Consider the following 21,961-nt stretch of genomic DNA (forward strand, 5'->3'; position numbering starts at 1 on the left):
TTTCCTGCATTGTGGCAGTGAAGCGAGCAGCTCGACAGCATCAGCAGTGCCGGTAAAAGGAGCAAGGGTGCCCAGCTGGGGCCCATGAGACCAGCAGAAAAAAGAAAAGGCAAGAAATATGGAATTAGGTTCCTCCCCAGGTCAGGAACTACCTCAGTGTTTAAGAAAAAAGGGGCCAAGTTATGCCAATGCAATGCCACTGAAAATTTTTACTTAATCTGCTACCATGATTGAGCCAGATGGATAAAATTAAACCCACTGGGGTAAAGCCACATGTGCTTTTCTTCATTTGCAACCAATGTATCAACTCAGCCTTCCTGCATGGATTATGAAACACAAATCTTCATGCTTTCAGAGCCCAGAAGTAAAGAAATAATGGCATAGAATTAATATAAATATTGGGGGAAATCATGTTTCCTGTCATTTAAAGAAGAAATCTTTACACAACAGAAAAGCTGGCAGGTCCATCACAGCACTGCCAGTTAAAAAAAAAATAAAATCATTAGACAGGACCCAGAAATCATGAGACTGACTAAAAAATCATTGCATTTTGAGAAATGGAGATTACATCGCACCCTTTGATACACATCCCGCACTCCCACGCTGCATGTCAGAGCAGTGGCAGGGGAGTCCGTGGGGATTCTCAGCAGGTAAATCCAAGGCTTTTGCTTATATCTGAAGAGCTGTAGTTTTGCGTTGTCACTTCAAATGCTGGGTTAAATACATATTTTTAATGTCTGTGGATACATGTATATATAAACTCTCTGCCAGGCCTTGCCTGCTGTCCCATCCTTGCAGGGTCCAGGGAGGTTAATAGAGACATCCCTGCCTCCCCCTTCCAGGCAACAAATCCATTATGTAAATGGAGCTGCCTTTGACTCATCAGCCTGTACCTTTTATGCATTTTGGCAGAGGAACATCATTGACTCATATAATAAATCAAATATTTCTCTGTGTGAAGCTCCAGCCAGGCTTTAAACACTTTCATTAGGGTTTTGGGGACACCCTGTCCCAGCCAGCCAGGCTCAGACCCAAATCCTCCCCTGCCAGTTGCATTACCAGAGGGGAAAGCAGTGGGGGCTCATCAGCTCTCGGGGTGGGTGAGCTGGGGACAGGGCTGTCCCCCTTTCAAAGTCACCTTTGATGCAGCAATGCAGGGACCAGGTGAGGCTCAGTGGGGGTTCTGCAGGTGGGAGGATCCCAGAGACACACACCACCACCCACCCCCCCCAGCTTTCTGCACAGGCACATAGAGGGCAGAGCCCCTGGTCTTGCTCAGGTGGCTGCCCCCAACTTATTCTGTCACCCTCTACCTCATATTCCTCCTTTATAAAATGCCTCTGCTGCTGTTAGTAGTGATCATTGATTTTAGAGGTGCTCAGATGAAAAATAAACATTAAAAACCAGTCAAGTGCAGGAAATCACCGCAGGAGCAAAGTCAGGAGGACCCCGTAACCCCAGGCAGCCCCTCTCAGCCCACCTTGCCTTTCTGTCCACAGTGATAGCTGTCCCTCATCCATCACCTTGGCTCTACAAGAGACTTCTCCAGCCTTCCCACTGCTTCCTGGGAAGCACTGACATGCCTCTGGCAGGGACGTTCGCCTACAGACTGTTTTGGGGATTTAATTCTTCCTGGAAAACTGCCCCCAGCTTGTTTCCCAGGTCCAAAATGAGCAGAAGTGGAGCATATGGAAGAAAAGCTCCAACATGCATTGGACACTGGGCAGGGAGCAAGCACTCCCGCTATGTCAGAGTGGGACCGGGGACTTCCCTGAGCATCCCTGTGCTGAGGATCACCCCTGCACAGAGGATCACCATCACCTGTGTTTGCAGCAGCAGGCTCCAGACTTTTGCTCTTCTCCCATGCCTACTGAAATTGGGGCAGCTGAGCCCATAGCATCACTATACCCAGAACGGAGCACGTACATCCTTCCTCGAGCACTGAAGCCAACGGGTGCCTCTGCCAGGACCAAAGCAACCACCATTAGAGGCTCCTTTAGGAAAATTCCAGCCCAAGGCTCTAAAAGCAAGTCAGGGACAGGGGAAAAAAAAAAACAACCCCACACCACATTGCAAATGAATTTAATAAGAGCTTAATTGGATTCTCCACAGCAGAGAAAGCTGCTGCTTCCCAGAAAATGCCCCCTGCAGCAGTTGATGAGTCAACCCACTCCCCGTTACACCATGCTGGTGGGGCCCAGGTCCTTCCTTGCATGACCACAGCCCGGGGCACGTCCTTGCGTTCCCACCAAGCCTGGCACAGCCAAAATCCACAGGGAGATGGACAGGTGGGTGCTGCTATTGAGCACCAAGCCAGGCAGCCAGGGTACCCCCAAGGAGCAAGAAAACAACTGAAAGTGATGGGGAAAAATATAACCCAGAGCCGAAACCATCCCCTGCAGCCCCCTGGTCATGGGCTCAGGCACAAAAAGTGGCCATGTTTGAACCCTTCACGCAGCTCCAAGCAGTAACTGCTAATTGCAGCCGGGGCCCAAAGCTGCCCCCACAGCAGATGTGACCCCTCGGACGAGCTGGGGGGGCCCCCATGAGTAGAGACATGGCAGCAGCCGAGCCCCTGCAGATACGATTTATTGTCACCTGTGGGGCTGGCAGTGCAGCAGGCCTCATCCCTGTGGCTCCTGGTATCTCCTTGACATTGTCACCCCTCTCCATCACTGCCCCACACTTCACCATGTCTCTGACCAAGCTCTCCCAGCCGGGATGGCTTTGCTGCCTCCTGCTTCCCCCAACTGACATGCACCAACTACAAATAATAAAAAAAAATAATCTATGGAGCAAAGCTGCATTAAATCAATGAGCCTATGTGCCTGTTGTTAAGAGCAGCACAACTACCAGGGTCTCTCACTCCGTCTTTAGTGCTGTAGGATTCTCAGAGCCAGAAAACCCGGGGAGACTCATTAGGAGAAGCGGCACTTCTGGCTGGATTTACCGAGAGTCTCTCTCCAGCCTCTGCGCGCCCTTTTTCGCTGCAGGAAGCTCTGCCCTTGCTCTGATCTGGTATGCAGCGTGCAGAGCCCACAAGGCTTTCAAAAATAGCACGCTATTAAAATAGTTTTAATCAGAATTCCTCCAGCCAAGACACAGCAGCCAGAGATCCCGCTGTCTTTGGCAGAAAGGAGCTTGGAGAAATTAAGTGATGATGGGAGGAAGTGATTTCAAAAAGTCCAACTATCTCGCTCCATCAAGATGGACCTGGAGTTTTTCATGAGGTTCGGACCCAGGAGGAGAAACCCAGCCTGACTGTAAGAACAAATTTAGATTAAGAGATGAAGATCCAACCACAGTTTCTGTTTTTGTCAGAGGTTTTCTCTATGGTCTTGGGAAGGTCATGTAATTTCTCTTGCCTCAGGTTCCCCAGCAATCAAATAAGCTTTTCCACTTCTCTTTTCTTCTACCCTGCCTCCCTCTTTGGAGTTGGGGTTGTCTCGGGGTGTTTGCAGAGCAGCATTTTGATCTCAGCTTCAGCATTATAGTGAAAACTGGGAAGAGAAATCACCCTCGCACACAGGCAGGACAACAGGCAAGGAGCTGGCAACAGCCCTTCAGAAATAAATTCCGGAGGCAGCGTTTTAAGGAGCAATACTTAGGTTTGATGATCCCAGCTTTGGCACCCAGGGAACTTGGCAGGAGCAGGACCCATCTCAGGCATTGGTGGCTAAGAGCTGCAGGTGCTTCAAAACCCCTGTTTTAGCCAATATGTGGCAAAAGCCACATCAAAAAATACACCACACTGGTGAACTCTGGTTTTTGGGTTCTCCCCTATGCAAAGGTATCTGCAGCAAGATCAGTCGCTGCTGCTTGACTTCAAGATGAATCCTGGACCAAAGAACGGCCACTGATGGTCTATCACTGAGAACAAGGCTCTGCTTGGTTGTTTGGTGGGTGGGTTTTTTTGACCAAAATCCAGTTTTGCTTATTATGGTCTGCATATTTACCCATTTTGAGAAAAGGCAGACCTGTGACCTCTCCAGGAAGCCTCCCTCTCCACATCACTACCCAAACCACTAGGACAGCCCTAACTCAGCCTTCCACCAGCAGCACCGCAGGGGGGGTGTTTGCTGGCCAACAGAGGCTCCCAGTGCTGGTCCAGATTTGTGGAGGATTTGACTTTGGTGTAGGAGGCTGCAGGATCTGTCTGGAGGGGGTTTTTGGACCCTTGGTGGTTTTTAAATTTTATTTTTTTTAAAGTCTCACCTGTAGTGTATGTGGATTCTCCAGGGTCTTGTAAGGTCACTGCCATAGAACTGTGCTCAGCCACAGTACCGCTGCACATACCGGGGCAGAAGGCGAACTGGCCTGCCCAGAGGAGCGCTCAACAGTAGCACTGAAGATTTTTCATGCTCTTCAGGCTCCCCTGCCCCTGCAGGAACACAAAAATGAGTGCAAATTGACATCAGAGCTACCAACAACCAACACCCCATGGTGAAGCAGAGCACAGCTCCCCAGCCCCCAGGGAATGGGGCATTTCAGGGGCGCTTTGAAAATCAAATTTTAAAAGTTCAATATTTTAAACTACCCTCTGGCTGAGGGCAATTAATTTGCCAGAACAAGCTGAGATCTTGTTTTATTAGGGCAGGATTAACCTTCTGCCCACAAGAGCCAAAGCCACCAGGCACAGAGCAACCCCTCCATGGTGGCCATGGGCAGACAGAAGGAGGAGGAAGGTGGGGGTGTCCCTGAAAGCCATTCAAATCCCCAGGGAAATATTTGGGAGCAGAGACCTAGAGCGAATGGCAGCCTGAGCACATTCGCTTAAAAATAAAACAGATGGTTTATAGCAGAGAGAAACAGGCAAACAATTAATGGATGGATTGGAAAAAGCCAACAAAAGATGTTTAGGATTGCTTGAATAACCTTAAAATACACTTTTTTTTAAAAGAACTTATATTTGCTAATAAATTGCTATGAATTTGGATTTTCCCCCTTCACTTCCAGCAATCCTGAGGCATGTGATGGCTCTGCCTATTCCCACCCCAAATGGAGGAGTGGGCTCCCCCATTATCTCCTCCTTGCTTTGCAGGGAAAAAAGTGAGATTCAGCCCTCATTTTTCTACCCACTGCAAAAACCTCTTCCTCACGCACACCTCCAGGCTGCAACAGCCCAGTCCTCCCAGTTCAGCAGCCCCAAGCCCCAGAGCAACGCTTTGCTGGAAGGACATAATCTGCAGGAGGTGTCTGCCCACTGCTGCATGGAAACACATCCCCAGCACAGCCCCAGCTTTAATTAAAATAAAACATCCCACACCAACAGGAACCTCATTGTCTTTCAGGATTGTCTCAATTATAAAATAAATTGCAATTCTATTGCGTCTTTCATCCCTGGATCTAAAAGTGTTTTACAAGTGTTAATTAATTCAGCTTTCAAATAGCCTTTCCCTCTGATGTCATATAAAAATTTAATAAACAGGTACTGGGAGAGGCAGGACCTGCTCTGGGGCATGTGGTAGGTCAGCAGCAATTGTGGAGGGAAAACCCCCAAACACTTCAGCCTGCAAGGCACAAAAGTGTCAAAAAAGAGGAAAAAAAGCTGGGAAAAAGCTGACCATCACTGCATCCGTTCCCCCTTTGGGACCCCGGCAGCCCCCCACACTGCGTGCCAGCACGGGGAACTGATGCCGGGGAAGGGGGAAACCCAGGCTGGGAACGTCAGGAGCTATTAAGGCACATGACATATTGAGGAAATTAAAACACATTTAGGGAAATCTCCAAATAGTTTTTTTTCTCTCCCCCCCCCCCCCCTTTTTTTTTTTTAAGCTTTAAAGAATAACACTGACTGTCTCAAGCTGCGGTAATGTATTCAGGCAACACAACTGAGTCAGAGCTAATTGAATTTAAAAGCAGGTATTACATCTGTGCCTTCAGAGGAGTACATCCTGAAAATCACTTCAGTGATGAAGTGTTTTACCCAACTACTACTAAATCTTTTTACATAGAAAGCAGAATTAACCCTGCTGCGCAGCCTTCATTAAGGAAGCCAAATAAAGTTACCTGGTGAGATTCGAATGTGCTGCAAGTGGTAAAACTTCAGCTGAAGTTTCTTAAATCTAGAGGGACTTTTTTTTTCTGTGTTAAATTCTGCAAATTGGTTTAAACCAGGTCAGTTATCTGGGTCCTGTTTTACTTTCCTCCGTTAAATCCAAGAGGAAATAAGTACACCTGGCCCTGTGTATAAATACACATATGACTGGAGAAATAGGTCAGCCTCCCGCACCCCTCTCCCAGGCACTGGCCGTACCTGCCCCCTTTTCCCCATTCCCATCCCATTTTCTCTTTCCCTCCAAACCAGCTCCTTCTTTCCAGGAGAGAGGATAAAACAAATGAAGGAGAAAATGTGCCCTGAAGAAAACTTGAAAAATAATCCATGCCTCCTCCACAGCTGCACTGAACATCGTCCAGAGCACCCCTGCCCTCTGCCAACAGTTAAACAAATCCCAGGACAGGTCAGCAGCCCTAAAGCAAAAGGATGTTAAACCTTCATGGATGAAATAAAAGCCCATAGCTTTGTTTTTATATATATATTAATTCTTTAACCTACATATTAAGGAACATAACAGTTTGGGTTGAAGGGACCTTAAAGATCATCTGGTTCCAACCCCCAATATATATACATATAAAAAAATATAGATGTACACACACATATAGATATATTTACTTTCTATTCTATTACTTTATAGACTTTGTATCTTACTTTGATTATTTTTTTAATATATATCTTAGATAAATTATACATGTACCTTTACAGACTTAGTGTCTTACTTTATACCAAGTAAAAGGCCAAAGCAATTAGCTGAGCACCAGAGCTCGATGTGCCCCACCATTGCTCCCATCCTCAGGCTGATGCAGGTTCGGGGGGACATGACAGACCCTCCTTCTCTGGGCTGACAGCAGAGCAGGAAAAACACCCTGAAGAACCATTTGCAAAACTATTCCAGCAAATCAATGTTTTTGGCTGGCTGTATTTATCCATCAGCTCCTAAGGCAGCCACCAGGGAGCTGGGAAAGCTGTGGGGATCCCCTGAACGCTTCATGAATTTCAAGCGCAGACAATTGATTTACAACGCCAAGAAATTTGCATGGGTGGGGTGGGGGGGAATAATAAAATGAGCTCTTCACCATTCATTAATTTTCTCTAAAATTCATTCATCCAATTAGGCAGCTGAAATGGTGCGTTGTAATTTAGACACCCTGTGACACACCATGACTGTTGATGGTTCTCAACTCAAAGGGAACAGGAACAGAGTAAATCCCAGGCTACAGGCTCTTCAAAACTTAACCTTCTTCTAGTTACAAACCAGGAAATCATCTGGAGAAATCAGGAGAGATTCAGACAAATTTAGGTTGGGCATCAAGAAATGGAGCAGGTTTGAGTCTCAGCTCTCAGCTGTAAATGCAGGGGAATTTTTCCTTTAGAAAATACCTTGACATCTATCATTGATGAACCCAAAATAGGGGCACCCACCCTTGTGGGTCCACCCAGGAATGCATCTCCTCCAGCATCACTAGCTTTCTTAGAGTTTCATTGTCAACCTCAACATCTTTATTAGCAGGGAGAGGTACCAGGCAGGACAAGCGCCAAAGTCAGTACATCAGGTTTGTGCTGCAGAGGGCAGGTTTTAACAATAATAACCAAGGTGATTTTATGTTGCCTCTTTGCCATTAGGAGTCACTGCAATTTGCTGACCGAGGTGAAAGTGGACGTTATTGGGGTAATAAAGCAGCGATGTGGGGGCTCTATGGATGTTACCAGCAAGGTCTTCCCACCCCACGTGGCTTGACCCATTTTGCAGAGCAAAAGCACAGGGTATTTTCAAGTTTTTCAAGGTATTTTTCAAGTTGAATAAAGATTCAATGCTAAAAAAAAAAAATCTCACCAAGGCACTAAACCATGTGGAAATCAGGTTTTCCCTAATTCCCCTTACTGACCTCACTGGGAGCAGGGACACTCTGCAAGGTGCTTGTAAGTGACCCCATTTAACACAGCTGAGGAGGGAAATCTGGGGCCAAACGAAGCAATTGGAAGGCTCCCACGAGTCCCCTACTGACCACAAAACCCCACGGCTGGCTCAGGGTCCTGCTCCACCTCAGGGCTACAGCAACACACAGCATCAATAATACAGCAATAAATATTCAAGTCAGCTGGCTTCATCCTTTAAGTGAATATGGAGATATATATAGATACATATTTAGAGAGAGTTATAGGCAACTCATCATCTCATAACATGTGAGCACTTAGTGAGTTTTCCAGGATTCAGGGTGAGATCCAGAGATGCACTTTAGGTGCTGTAACTTAGGCAATGTGATGCCTAAGATAAGTGATAGGATGCTCAAGGACACAGCTTTCAGGTGTGGTTGATGTCCTGACTAGCGTTTTCCAAAAGGAAATTTTCCTTTCCATGGCTGCATCAAAAGACTTTCCTGATACCCCACAGAAATCCTGGGGCACTGCCTGGGTTTAAATCCAGATGCCCTCAGCTCCAGCCCAACACCTTGGCTCCCAAACCCACATGGTGCAAAGGAAAGTGATGTAAACCCACAGGCTGGGGAGCCGCAGGGGTGTTCCCCCCATCACACTTCCCTCTGGATGCATTTCTTCCCTGATTTCCAGGATCCCTCCTTGCAAGGAGGAAAACCACCTAAAAATCCCTGCCTGCGGAGGGTTGGGAGGAGCAGGCAACAAAACCAAAGCTGATCCATGTCCCAAGGGATGGTTTGTGCTGCTCCACTGCAGGGAGAAGCACCAGCCTCTTTTATTTTTCCTCCAAAAAATTAAGCTCCAGAAACACAGAATTAAGATCTGGAGGTAAAAAAAGAATCTCCTGGTGCCAGGTCCCTGTCAGCACTGAGGGGGAGAGTGGGAAAGTCTCCTTTCCCCAAAAGCCTTCCAGAAATAAAAGGAAGAAGTAAATAAATTTCACTGAGCCTTTTGAAAATGCTGTAATTGCCTTTGTGGTCTAATTGCTCCTGGTTTTACAGCCTCATTTCTTGTCATAAAATTAGTCCCACTTTTTATGCTTTTTCCTTTGCTACTGGTCTGTGATTATTATTTTTTAATTGCTTTGGTATGTTGATCTCTCCCACATCTCCCTGGGGAAGGGGGTGAGGGACCTAGTTCTGCAGCTGCCACCCGCACAGAGGATGCCGCAGCTGCAAAAGGAGACGGCCGCTCAGCTTTTGGGGTGAATAGTAGCATTAATCTCCCCAAAATTGCCTTGAATATCCATGATGAGGGCTGGGCACAGGGACTGTGCATCCAAGCCCAGCCCATCTGCAAGGGGAGGAAACAGTTATTAGAAATGCAACAATTCCTTGCAGGACTTTCTGGGGAAAAGAAGAGATCTAGATAGAGCCCGCAACCTTCGGGAATGTAATAAGAGCATTGGAGGAAACAAAACCACCTGGAAAAGATAAAAGCTGCATCATCTGTAACCCTTTTAATAACCATCTTATTTCAAACAGCACCAACTTCTCCTCGCCAGCTCTCCAGAACAGCGTCTATATTTGTTTTCTTTTTGATATACAGCTGCAATAGGAAGCCATGTGTGAAGTTTATTAAGCCTGGGTAATTTTCTATCAGTTCTGCATGCTATTGATTTCATCTGTACTGTTATCTTGCTCTGCCTGAACCTGAAAAGTCATTTAAAAACCACCAAAAAAAGCATATAATTCTTGAAAAACACAACTATTATGGGATGTAGGACGTTGCCATTTTGGATGCATTAACAACATGCTGAAAATGAATGCGTTGGAGATACAAATCTTATTAAGGAGGCTTTGATGATACCGAGACGAAAACAGAGGGAGCGGTCTGAGCTGAACCAAAATGCAGAGCCGAATCTGAACTTCACTCCGCAAAAAATATCTGTCTCAGAGGTGGAAGGAAAATTGGATTTGCTTTGGCTCCCTGCCAGCTTTGCTTCATCCTGAACTGGCTATCCACTGTCCAACCTCTCCCACGTCCTTGGAGTTACTCCCAGTTTATGGCATAAGCAAGAGTGAGCTCAGAGCGAGCAGCTCTGCCCACTGTGCTGGCAACGCTGGGAGCTGGCACAGGGCCACCTTGGGCTTGCAAATCTTGCACGGTGTCAGAAATGCAGATCCTCAATGCAGAAAACCAAACCTTGAAGCCTCCTCCAGACCACAAAGCATTTGCAAAGATCTTCCCATGTGCTCCTCCACGTAACAACAGCATCCAGGGGCCATGGGATGGAGGGGACCGTGTCCTACCGCCCAGCCCTATGCCCAAGGCCAGCCATCCCAAGCCAGCAAAGCTTTTCCCATAGCTGCAACATCAATTTGGTGCTCCACAAATCAAAAAGACAACAGTGACAGACCAAGTTAGACACAGGTCCCAGCCAAATCCAAACCTTCCCAGAACTGTGGGATGCCAGGATTTGGGTCAGGCCCATCTGTATTCAATTCATCAGCTCTCTCTGCTACTGGCACAAACCACCCTGTGGTGACATTTAAAACATATTAATTAAGAAATCAAAATTTAGTCATTTAATTTAGCCTCTTCCTCAAGCCCAGCTCCTTGTCAATCATGGGGACTGGCACAACCTGCCCATCTCCAAGCTCAGCTTTCCCTGCCCTAACCAGAAATACCCCTTTTCCCCCTGCTTTTCCATGGTTTTAGGTCACCTTCCTTTTCTTACCAGTCAGACCAGTGTAATTCAGGGACATCAACCACCCCAGACCCACAGCACAAGGAGAATTTGACCTAGCTGGACTTGAGAAAAAAAAAAAAACACAACAAAAAACCAACACCAAAGTACAGCTGAAGGCTGCAAGATGAGTTGCGGGAATGAGAGTGCTTTGTGGGACATCATCCAGTTCCTGCTGGACAAAATCCATCATCCCCTCAGCACTCACCTGCCTCTGCACCAAGAGACACCAAAGATAGCTAGGAGCTTTGGAGACCTCCAAAACTTCATCCTACCAACTTGGGTGGAGCACTTTAGGGGACAGAGAGGAGAAGCCCCAAAGGAGATTGGTAGAGCTGAGAAGCATCCAGAAAAACCCGACAGGAAGCAGCAGGGCTGCTCGCCACAGCCCGTAACCTTGTGCTTGTCCCAGGTGTTCTCCAGACTTTCCTGGAGAACATCTCTGCAGCAGCCTGCAGGCAGCCCAAAGGAAGAGCTCTGGGATGAGCTCAGGCTTAAATCTCCTCTGCAATTTAGCTCATTGCAAGCATCTGTGGGCATTTGGGGAAGGGGCGAGATGCCTTTATCACCTGCCAGCCCCAGGTCTCATAGAGATATGAAGGGAAATATTTGTGTTGGTAGGTGGGGGTTTTTTTTCTCTCTCTCTCTTTTTTTTTTTTTTTTTTCTTCTTTTTTTCCCCAGTGTATTATTGGGGAAAAGATGAACAGAGTGGAGGAAATGACAAACTTCATCTGTAATGCTCCATCAGCAGCAGCTGAAGGCAGCCAGGCACTTCCCAAAGAGCTGAGGAGCAGCCCCATGGCTGTGACATTTGCGATGCATTAAGTTTAAACATTTTCAATAAAGAAAAACAATCCATTCAGACTTGCTTTATGATTCATAGTAATTGCAAATAGAAGCAGTTAATATAATTGTCCAGCTGAGACCAGCAGGCTGGGAACATGTAGCAGTGAGATGTACAATCAGGGAAGGTTGGGAGGGAATTTAAGTGCAGGTTAAGCAAATGCATTACTTTAATAACACACAGAGACAGCCCTTGTAGTTATAAAGAGGATAAAATAAATATTGTACCAGAAATCTACAGAATGGGCGGTTTTATCACCAAGAACTGCCCGCTTGCTATTTACTTTCAATTTAGATTTTACAAAAGCTGCACTTGCCATGTTTTTTATGTATGGAAGAGAATGACTTGAATTGACAAATGACCTTATTTCTCCATAAGTTTTACAACGGAGCCTCAGTTTCTCAAAGAAAAATGATCACCTCCCAGCAGTTGTCCTGGAGAAAGATCTTTTTTTCCTTTTTTTTTTTTTTTTTTTTTTTAAAAAAAAAAGGACTATAATTCAAAGAGGAGATGGTGCTTCTGCTCCTCTCTGCCTTGGAGGTGGGCCAGCCCCTTTGACTTCAAATCGCAGAGGGAAGGGGCCAGCTCCTCTGCAGTGGTTCTGTGCCTGAATTCCAGCCTTTTCCTTACTCTGTCTCGGATGTGACTGTGGTGGTTGTTAATGGCCTGGGATGAAATTCCAGCTTTGGGGCACGGCTCTAACGTTGTGCATGATCCTACTTTAGGTTTCCCAATCCTGAAAATCAGGCTTTTCCCCCTTTTAAATAATTAACTTGAGCTGGTTCAGCATGAAGCATGTAAAAAGGAGGGCGGTAAAGAAGAAGCAATTGAAAGACATCATCATCATCATCATCATCATTTATCCAGCTTAACCAAACTCTGGCTCTCCAGAGGAGAACTATAGTGCTTTATTTATTAAAAGATATTTCTGAGGGCAACACATTAAATTAAAGTATCTTGTTCGCAGCCTCCCAACTTAACGACACATAAACAGCTAAACAAAATAGAACATCGGCTCATTACAACCATTTATAAAATATTAAGGGTCTTAAAAATTAACTATTCACAGGCACCTTCTGCTTTTTTATGGGGGGAGAATGAGGATATATGGGCTCGAGCGGGCTACCTGCAATACAGAAAGAGAAATATTGTTGTAAAACTCCCTCTGCATGCTAGCTGGTGTCCCCTGGTATTATTATTTTTTTTTTTTTTGGGGGGGGGGAGCCATGGATTAATGAGATGGGTTAATTCTGGGGTAGCAGTGCCTGGGTGTTGTCACCTCCACAGCAAGCTGCACCCTCCTGCATACCCCATCCAGGTGAAGGGCTGAGAAATGCAGGACAAGAAATGCAAAATGTATCAATATACCCCCCCCACATACACACACCCCCACAAATGAGGAGCAGCTCCTGCAGGGCACCCCAGGACTGCCCATCATGCTGCATGGTTGCAGATGCAGCAAACAAGCCTGTATCCAGAGGGCTTCATACCAGGGGAAGAAGACAGGGAGTGTAATTTTAAAGTCGCAGAATTTAGCATAAGAAGGTAATGGGATTGCAGTTGCTTTCCAGTAAATGTCATTGCTGTAATTAGGAGAACAATTATTGTCAACCGGCAGAATTGTCCCCTATCTGTCATTTCAGCAGGAGCAGCCAGAGCCACAATTAACACCCACACAGGTGGGTCGCCCAGTTCAAACCCAGCTAAATGGGATCAGTGAGGGCAGAGCAGCCCACACTCTGGCCAGAGGTGCTGGGGATGAGGATTTCTGGGGATCCATCCCCACCGGTCCCACTCCTGATTCACACCAGCCCTGCACAGGGCAACCTCACATCTCCAGTCTTGATGGAGCTGTTTATGACGGCACTAGCACGATGCTCTGGCCTTGTATAGGAAGGTCTTTAAGGGACAACTTAATCTGGAAAAAAATAATGTGTTGAACTGATCTACAAATTTGTGCCCTTGGAGGCCAAACCTGCCTCCACCTACAGCAGAAGGAAGCTGGAGGAGCTCCAGGGAGGAGGAGGAGGATGCCCCAGCGATGAAGCTAGCCCAGGAATGTGTGTTATCACCAGCCTCACCCCCATCTAGTTATTTTCTCGGTGAGAAGATGCTGTAAGTGCAGCTGACAGCACATCCAAAGTATGGGGCACTGATGAGTAAAACAGAAGTTCCTGTGATGTTAGGGAAAGGAGGCGGCTGCAGCCGTAACCTGCTGTTGATGGCATCTGAGCCCCCAGAGAGAGCTTATCCCCAGCTGGAGCCCTGCATCTCCTGGTACACGGCCCTGAGCCCCCCAAATCCCCCTTCCTCACGGCACAGCCTGACGTGCAGTGCTGCTGCCGTTGAGCTGCGATGCAAACTGGGGCTCCAGGGAGCACGGCCCTGCCCCGACACAGAGGGTGTCGCCACCAGCGAAGCTGAAATAAAAAAGGCAAGTGGTACCACGCATCCAAATTTCTCATCTTGGGTAGAGGAGATCTTCCTGCTCAAAAAGGGAAAGGGGATGCAGCGGAGGGAAGGAACAGGGGGCAATGACATCCACTGAAAGAATTTGCACCATCTTTGTAGCTTGCTATGATTAACTGTGGCCAGAGTGCTATTAGCAGCCTGGTATGATGATTAACAAGCTCTCCTAATAGCTGTTTTTAAACCTGCATTAAAAAAAAAAAAGCTGGAGCAGAGCTGGAAGGGGGTGGGGAGACCGGGTGGTATCTCCAAGGAAACCAGAAACAAAATGGGCTTTGGCACATCACAGAACCAGGCGGGTAATCAAAGATTACAACCAGTTTTAATTTAAGGTTAATTATTGTTTACTCTCTGGAGGCTGCCCCATCGGGAAGCAGCAGTTGGTCTGACCTTCAGCAGCTCGTGGTGGGGCCCTCCGGACCAAGCCCCCCAGAAAGGCCAGCCGGCATCTCTCGGTCGGAGTGGGGATGGAGGGGAAGAGACAGGAGCTTTGAGAGGAAGGAATCGATGGAGGAGGATGGTGAAAAGAAATGGAGATGGAGGCATCTGACCCTGAGACGGATCCTGCCCCAGCTTCTGGCTGAAAAGCTTCATTCCGCTTTATTGCAATGGCTGCCCCCCACTGCAGATACAGTTAATTAATATTGGAGTCCTATTGATTTCCCATTCAGTGGAATCACACCAGCATTTTTGCCCCATTTTTATCAATGAAAATGCCACATGCAGAGGCATCTTCCCCCAGTGAGATGATCTACACCTGTGGAGGAGGAGATGGAGGCTTTAATATGGGCAGATCATGGATGCTTGCTCAGGGGTGGGGGATCCTTCCTGGGGACGGAGCCAGCCAAATGTGAAGATCTGGGGAGCTCCTCTTACCGGGGGCCACGACTGATCAGGCACCAGCACAGCCCCCAGCTCTTCCTGCAGCTTATCCAATGGGTGGGTAAGGTCAGCCCCTTCCCCCAGAGCAGACACGATGTCCATACATAGCAGTGGGCAAGGCTGGGGGCTCAGCACCCCACGCTCACACATCTCCATCCCTTTTTCTCCTCCTCATCACCCAAAGATGCCCATGAATCCAACTCAACCAGCTGAACTCTGACTTCACAAAACACCCCTCCTGCTCCAACACACCGTTGCTCTTCTCCAGGCTGGATCCACCCTGCTTTTAAAACACCAAAGCAGAATGCAAAGGCACGGGACATTTCTCAAAGTCTATCCTGGAAGAAAATCCTCCCCCCCCCCCCCCCCCCCCCCCCCCCGCCCCCCGCCAAACCACATTTTGCCACCGCCCTGACAGCGCTGCTGAGGAATGGCAGCTGAGATTAAGGATGGTGACAACTCCCCTAAGCTCTCCTCCCTTTGCTCGGAGACAGACATATTTAATTATGATAGAAAGACAATCCTGGTGCGTGCTGCAAATACTTAAGGTGATTTGAAGCATGAAGCTGCATATGGTTGGCAAGATTTGAGTTCCCAGTCTTTTTGGGCTTGTTTAGACCATTTCTGCTGTCTATTCCCTCTGTATTTCCACATGCTTTCTAGCACATGGGGACTTCAGAAAGAAAAGTCTGAAAAAATCGTTGCGGAGAAGTTTCGATAACTCCATTCCCATGTGATGCCTGGGATGAAACCCATTAGCAGCGATGGGAGCGTGGGGTAGGGTGAGGAGGGGATGAGTCCTGGAGGAAGCATCACTGCTCTCTGGGAGCAGTTTTCAGTCCCTCTCTTTGGGATTTGTCTCTCTCTTGCTCATCACCTTGCTGATCTGTTTGCTTTGGCTTCACAGAGGTTTGCGAAGGTCTTTGTAACCAGGTGTGTGTATTGGGACAGGAGGGAAGAAGGAGAGGGCTTCCCCACAGTGCTGATCCCTTGAAGTGAGGTCTATATGTTGCTCTCCCCCTGGTACAAAATTCAGGGTAGATGCAGTGGCATCAGCAGGACAACAAGGACACTGATGGTCCTCGTGGTGCAACATGCCCAGCACAGAGAAACCTGGGCTGCCATCAGCGTCCCCTTCTCCTGCATGCCCGCGGCATGGAGAGCCAGCAGAAAGCAGCTCATGGAAGTCAACATGAACCTTGGTCACCTCGCTGTTCCCCGACCCAAGTGGTTCACATGTGGATCCTGGAGATCGAGGGCTGGTTTGGGATCTTCCCCAGCTACCAGTGAGACATGAAGACAACAGAAAGCAGCTCTGGGAAGTCAATATGGGCCTTGGTTGAGCCTCTGTCCTCCAGCCCAACTGGACATAGAGCCCAGAGATCGAGGGCTGGCCTGGGATCTCCCCAAGCTACCAGTGTGTCTGTTTGCTTTTAATCCTGGCAGGAGCTGACTGATAGCAGATTTCAGACCTGGAATAAACCCAGGTTTAAATCCTGCCTGGTTAGAAACACTGCAGATATTTGAAGAAAATAAAACAAATGGCTTTCCAGTGTTAATATTTACCTGGGAGATCAAATGATTAAACTAGAATCTCCTCAGAACTTTTCTTCTAAGTTGCCTTTGAATATGTTTATCACACTACCTTCTGCAGCATCACTATCCCTGCAGTGACCATGATGCCCTGCAACCCCAAGGAGACATGCCCATTTCCACCAAAGAGGCCAGAAGCAGGGCAAGAACTTCAAGACAACAAAGTGCTATCCCAACACTGCCCCATTTGCCCCAAACAGCTAGATCTTGGCTCCTTGGCTGTCGGAGGATGCTCTGGAGCAGACTGTCTTCCCCAAGGGAGGTATCTGGGCTGGAGAAATCACCCTCCCACTGTCAAATGGAGCTGGGATGACTCCAGGTGGCCTCGAGTAGGCCTTTCCCTGAAAGCTGCCTGAAATCAGCAGAGTCCTTCAGCCACAAAACATCTCCCTTCCAAGCTGACGGATGCTCTGGCTCCAGTGCTCACTTTGTCGCTGTGCTGCCTTCGTTTCCAAAGATGCACTCAATTAAATGCAAACTTTCTGCATTCACTTCACCGAACCAGGTTTTAAGGTGCTCAGCTACAGATAATTAAATCTTACAGATCCTAGAAATTGCTGAAGATGTATTTCCTATAGGAGATGTGCTGCGGTTCCCTATAGTATCATTTCTATAGACACCCATTGGTTTTTATCCCCATTAAATACTACAAGCATCTCTTAGGATTTCTTTTGTAAGGACTTGCTGTGATTCCCAAGACAGTGACTTATATTGATCTGCCTTGGTCCAGCTCCCAGTACAGCCCTGGAGCATTGTACCATTGGGTTTTGCTGGGAGGTCTGATCCTGGCCGGGTGCAGTGAGACAACAGCAGCCACACAGTCTGGCTTTGGCTGAGTTGGGGGCTTTGACCCAGCCAGTGGGTATTGATGGGGGTGAAAAGGCAAATATTTCCCTTGCTGGAAAATAAACCCCAAGTTTTAGGCAATCAAGAAGCCACCACGTACATAAACGCTGGATTTGGGACAGACCCTCAGCATGGCACAGCAAACATCCAAAGCCTGTGGTGCTATAACTGTCACACGCTGCATGATGTCCCCAGGTGCATCCCTGTCCTGAGCTCCTCCTCATGTGCACTGTCACAGGGTCCCTGGCACGCACATTTGCACATTCCCAGGGTGTGTCATTCCTGTGGACACACAAGGGCAGCCCTCAGCCCTTTCTGAGGGTGCAGATGGAGCATCGTACCCTGCTGCTACAGCTGCAGCGGGGACATGGACAGGGGTGGCTCAGCCTTGGTGTATGTGGCCATTTCACACCTTTCTTGGGCTTATTTCCCCCCTCTCCAGCTAGTGAGGCAAGGAGCATGCCCCAAACCGTAGCGGCTCGGTGGGCAAGATGGTTACCAACTGTGCACTGAAAAAGGTGCAAAACATGGAGAGAAAAACTAGCTATTTTGATAAATATCCTCACAACATTACCTGCTTGAGATATGGGCTGGGAAGGTGGATGCGCTGGAGAACGGGATGGTGCAGTTATTTACACCTTGGGTGCGGAGGGTGCTGGGCAGCACCGGCTCCTGAGCTGGTCCCAAGGGAAAAAAACAGGCCGGGGGGAGCGAGGCGAAAGGGATGCTCTGGGTTTTGTGGCATGGAGGACTTGTTTGTTTTGCATTTTAAGCGGCAATTTTGCATCCCTGGTTGCCATGGCAGTGCAGAGCAGACCATATGCCGCAGAGCCGGAATCAGCACTGCCTTGAGCAGGGCTAGTGATGGCCAAGCACAAGTGGGGCCCCAACAAGGTGTCAGAGGCAGCCCCAAACCCGCAGCGAGCCTCAGGGCAGAGCGAGGAGCCAGCCTGGAGCCCTGGCAGAGGGCTGGGACCTGCAAACAGGGACACACGCCGTCCCCTGCCCGGGAGCTCCTCGGCCACCGCTTTCTGCAGGACCCTCCGCGCTGCCCCACCACCCTGCAAATGCCCTTTTAATGTGTATCAAACACCAGCCAGGCGGGCTGGCAGCAAAGTCTTGCAGCTTTTTTTTTTTTTTTAATTAAATTGGTTGGAAACAGAATTGCTGAGGTACTAACAGGCTGACTCCTGTTCTTGCCTCTGCCATCAAGAGTTGTTCCAAAGAATGTTTATTGATATGCTGATAGGTGCTTTATATATATAAATATATAGATATAAAAAATTAAACAGCCAGACATGACACTTCTAAACCCAGTGGCAGCTACAAAAAATTAGCACCTTGCCCTTCCCACCCAGGGTGACCCTGGCAGCACCTTCTTCTTGATCTCATCCTCCCGATGGCACTAAGGGGCCGTTCCTGCTGCTGCCCATGCAAAAGGGCACAGCAGCGAGAGACACAGGAGCCCAAATTCACACCTTCAGCACCTTTCCCGGCTGCTGTTTCCCTTGTGGTTGCTCCCAGCATCTCTGCTCCCATCTCAAATCCAGGCTGTCCTCCCCGTTACCTTGAGTGCTTCTCTTTATTGTCCTGTTTGTCTCCTCTCCACAGTGTAATTTTATCTTGTTAGAGTGACACTGGGCTTTGCTTACTTTGTTATACTTCTGTGGTGCTTTTTATTCTAAATTCTCTTCATCTGGGCAGCACTTTATCAGCAAGGGAAAGCCAAAGGAAGCTATCTTTCATCCTTATCGAGATTCCTCTCCTTTCATTATCTCCAGTGCTGCTACAGAGCATCAAAAGGGCATCTTTGTTCTTGCAATCTAATGTAATTTTGAATGTAGCAATTCAAGCCTTTTGAGAAAATTATGGATGCAAACACACATCCATTACCACCTCTCTCCCCCCACACACACACCCCTGCAGTACCCCCATGGTTTGGGCTTAAGAGATGTGAGGTGAAGGAAAAGGACATTTTTAGGACCATGTGAGCTGAAGACAGAGGATGGGGATAGGCCAGTCTTGAGCATCTGTGGTCCTCATGCTGTCCTGTGGGTGTAAGAACGGCCCCAAGGTCTGGGAGGGGGCAGTGGGACCAGTCAGGAGCTGGCACTGGGCAGCACTTTCCTCTGCTGATGTGCCCACGCTTGGCTGGAAGCACTGCTCCATGACAGATGCCATGCGAGATGGTCCAGATGTTTCCTTCTGGCTCCATCTGTGGCAGAGCCATCTGCAGTCATCAATCTCATTGCGCCTCCCACACAAGGAGCGGCGCAAGGTCCAGGGTGGGCTGAGGGAGTCGTAAGCAGTGATGGATGATGATGATGATGATGATGATGATGATGATGATGATGATGGGGAGTAGTCCAGGCACATTAGAGGAGGTCATGGGTCTTCCCTTGCAAGATGTGACATGGACAAGGTGAGTGGCCAAAAGGAGATGAGGAAAGCAAAGTCATGCGGACCTTCTGCCTTGGAGGGTTTCCTGGGCAAAGGGACTCACTGGAGAGGTTTGAGGGAGGATCTGGCTTGAAATCCTCCTTGCTGGGGCAGCCAGGAGCCCCACCCATCATGTTCCTGCTCTCCCTTAGTCCCAACTAAGATGAAAATCCAAATTTTGCTCAGCCATCAAACAGAGCCAGCGCAGGGTTTTCACCTCAAAACCCTATGTGACTTCCTAAGCACATTCAGTAAAACCTGGTTCCCCCAGCCCAGCCTGCACCTCCAGCTCCTTTTCTCCCCCATGCCCATCCCAGCACATACCTGGAGGTCTGGATACGGCCATGTCGCAGCCCAGCGTAACACAGGCACCCACGTCCCCCTCTGCACCCCTCCAGCCGCTCTGTCCCCATCACTGCTCCAGCCTGACCCCTCTGCCCAGCTCCTCCACATTTCAAAGGTAACCAGGTGTGAAGGTGGAAAGGCTTTTTAAAGCTCCTGGAATTAAGGAACTTGAGGGGCTTTGGATAGGTTTTGGAATAAATTGCCCATGAAAGTACTGGGGAAAAACTATCTAGGGAAAAAAAGTGAGAAAGAGGGTGAGACAATGATATATCTAGGAAGGAGAGGAGAGGAGAGATTGGGAAGCGACTGGGTGATTGTTCCATAAGCACCTCTTAAAAGCAAACACAATAGACATGAGCAGTTTTTAAAATGACAGACAATACAATGGGAGATAATATATTTAAAACCCATATCAGTTGTTAACAGACCATAAAAACGCCGGTACATTAATCTATGCTGTCTGTCATAGACTCATGAAGCAGCTGTGTTATTTTATAGTATCATTCCTGCGGGCTTCTCTGACACTTCCACAAATACATCTCAATTTATTTGGATAAGAACAAATAGAAATATTGAATTCTTCTTCCTCTGCTGCTACTCCTTTTATATTTTTTCCCCCAGCCCCAACCACTCATGGAAGGCACTCGGTGCAGCTTTGCCAGTGTAGTCTTATCTGCCAAAATGACTGTTTTAGGAGAAATGTACCATGCAGATGCATGCCTCGTCCCTCACTTCAGACTTTCTGAGCTTCTTTTAAACTGAAAGAGGGGAGATTTAGATTAGATATAAGGAAAAAATTATTCACTATGAGGGTGGTGAGGGTCCGGCACAGAGTACCCAGAGCAGCTGTGGATGCCCCATCCCTGGCAGTGTCCAAGGCCAGGCTGGATGGGGCTTGGAGCAGCCTGGGCTGGTGGCAGGTGTCCCTGCCCATGGCAGGGGGTCGGAACCAGATGATTTTTAAGGTCCTTTCCAACTGAACCCGTTCTGTGATTCTTCTGTGCTTCACAGCTAGCAGGATGAAGGCTGGGCTCCTGCAGCACCCGTGGGTGCTGATCCTGGCTGGGCTGGTGGTACGGTGCAGAGCAGGCAACTTATCTGCACGGGGCAGCGCTCTCCATCCCACATCACTTGGGACTCTCAGCCAGATGGTTCTGAAATGCCAAAGCAGGATGTGATTTCTGCCTTAATAAATGTCCATCTTTCACCTTTACTTGCAGACCTCTGTCCCATTCCCCACCTTCCTTCTCCCCCTGCAAGGTGGGACCATCCCATCCCTAAATCCCATTGCCTTCCCTCCCTATTTGCTTTTATTTCTAAAGAAGGAGGGGGAGAAATAATGTTCTACTTTGCTCCCAGGGAACATAAAGCATGGATGAGGTACTTGCTCAAAGCCATAGTTTTGTTTTCCTTCTAAATTTGCACTCATCTTTGTTAAGCATCAATTTTGTCATTATAAATACACACACACACACACTGCTGTCGATGGCAGGGACGGCAGCTGCTCCCAGCCTGCTGCTTCCCAGTGCAGGATGGCCTCCAGTGCAGCTCTTTTCCAGGACCCATCCTACCCCCAGCCAATTAACCCCACGAGCAGCACTGCTCCCCAGGGGCTCTGCAGACCTATGGGCACCCCCACAAACACCCTGGAGATGCTCTTCCCCCGCTTTGCCACTCTCTGGCACAGCCCAGCAGTAAGGGGAGTTCTGGTCCCCACACCACTACAAGCAAATGTTTAACATGAATTATTCCAGGCGATGACACGTGGTAGGTTCAAAGCTGGGATACAGGCTTTGGTGTGGGTCCTTCAAAGAAGAGGCATTTTTGCTTCGTATCCCATGGGATGCTGGTTGGGAATAG

This window comes from Falco naumanni, chromosome 4, assembly GCF_017639655.2.
Source record: "Falco naumanni isolate bFalNau1 chromosome 4, bFalNau1.pat, whole genome shotgun sequence".
NCBI classification, from domain to species: domain Eukaryota; kingdom Metazoa; phylum Chordata; class Aves; order Falconiformes; family Falconidae; genus Falco; species Falco naumanni.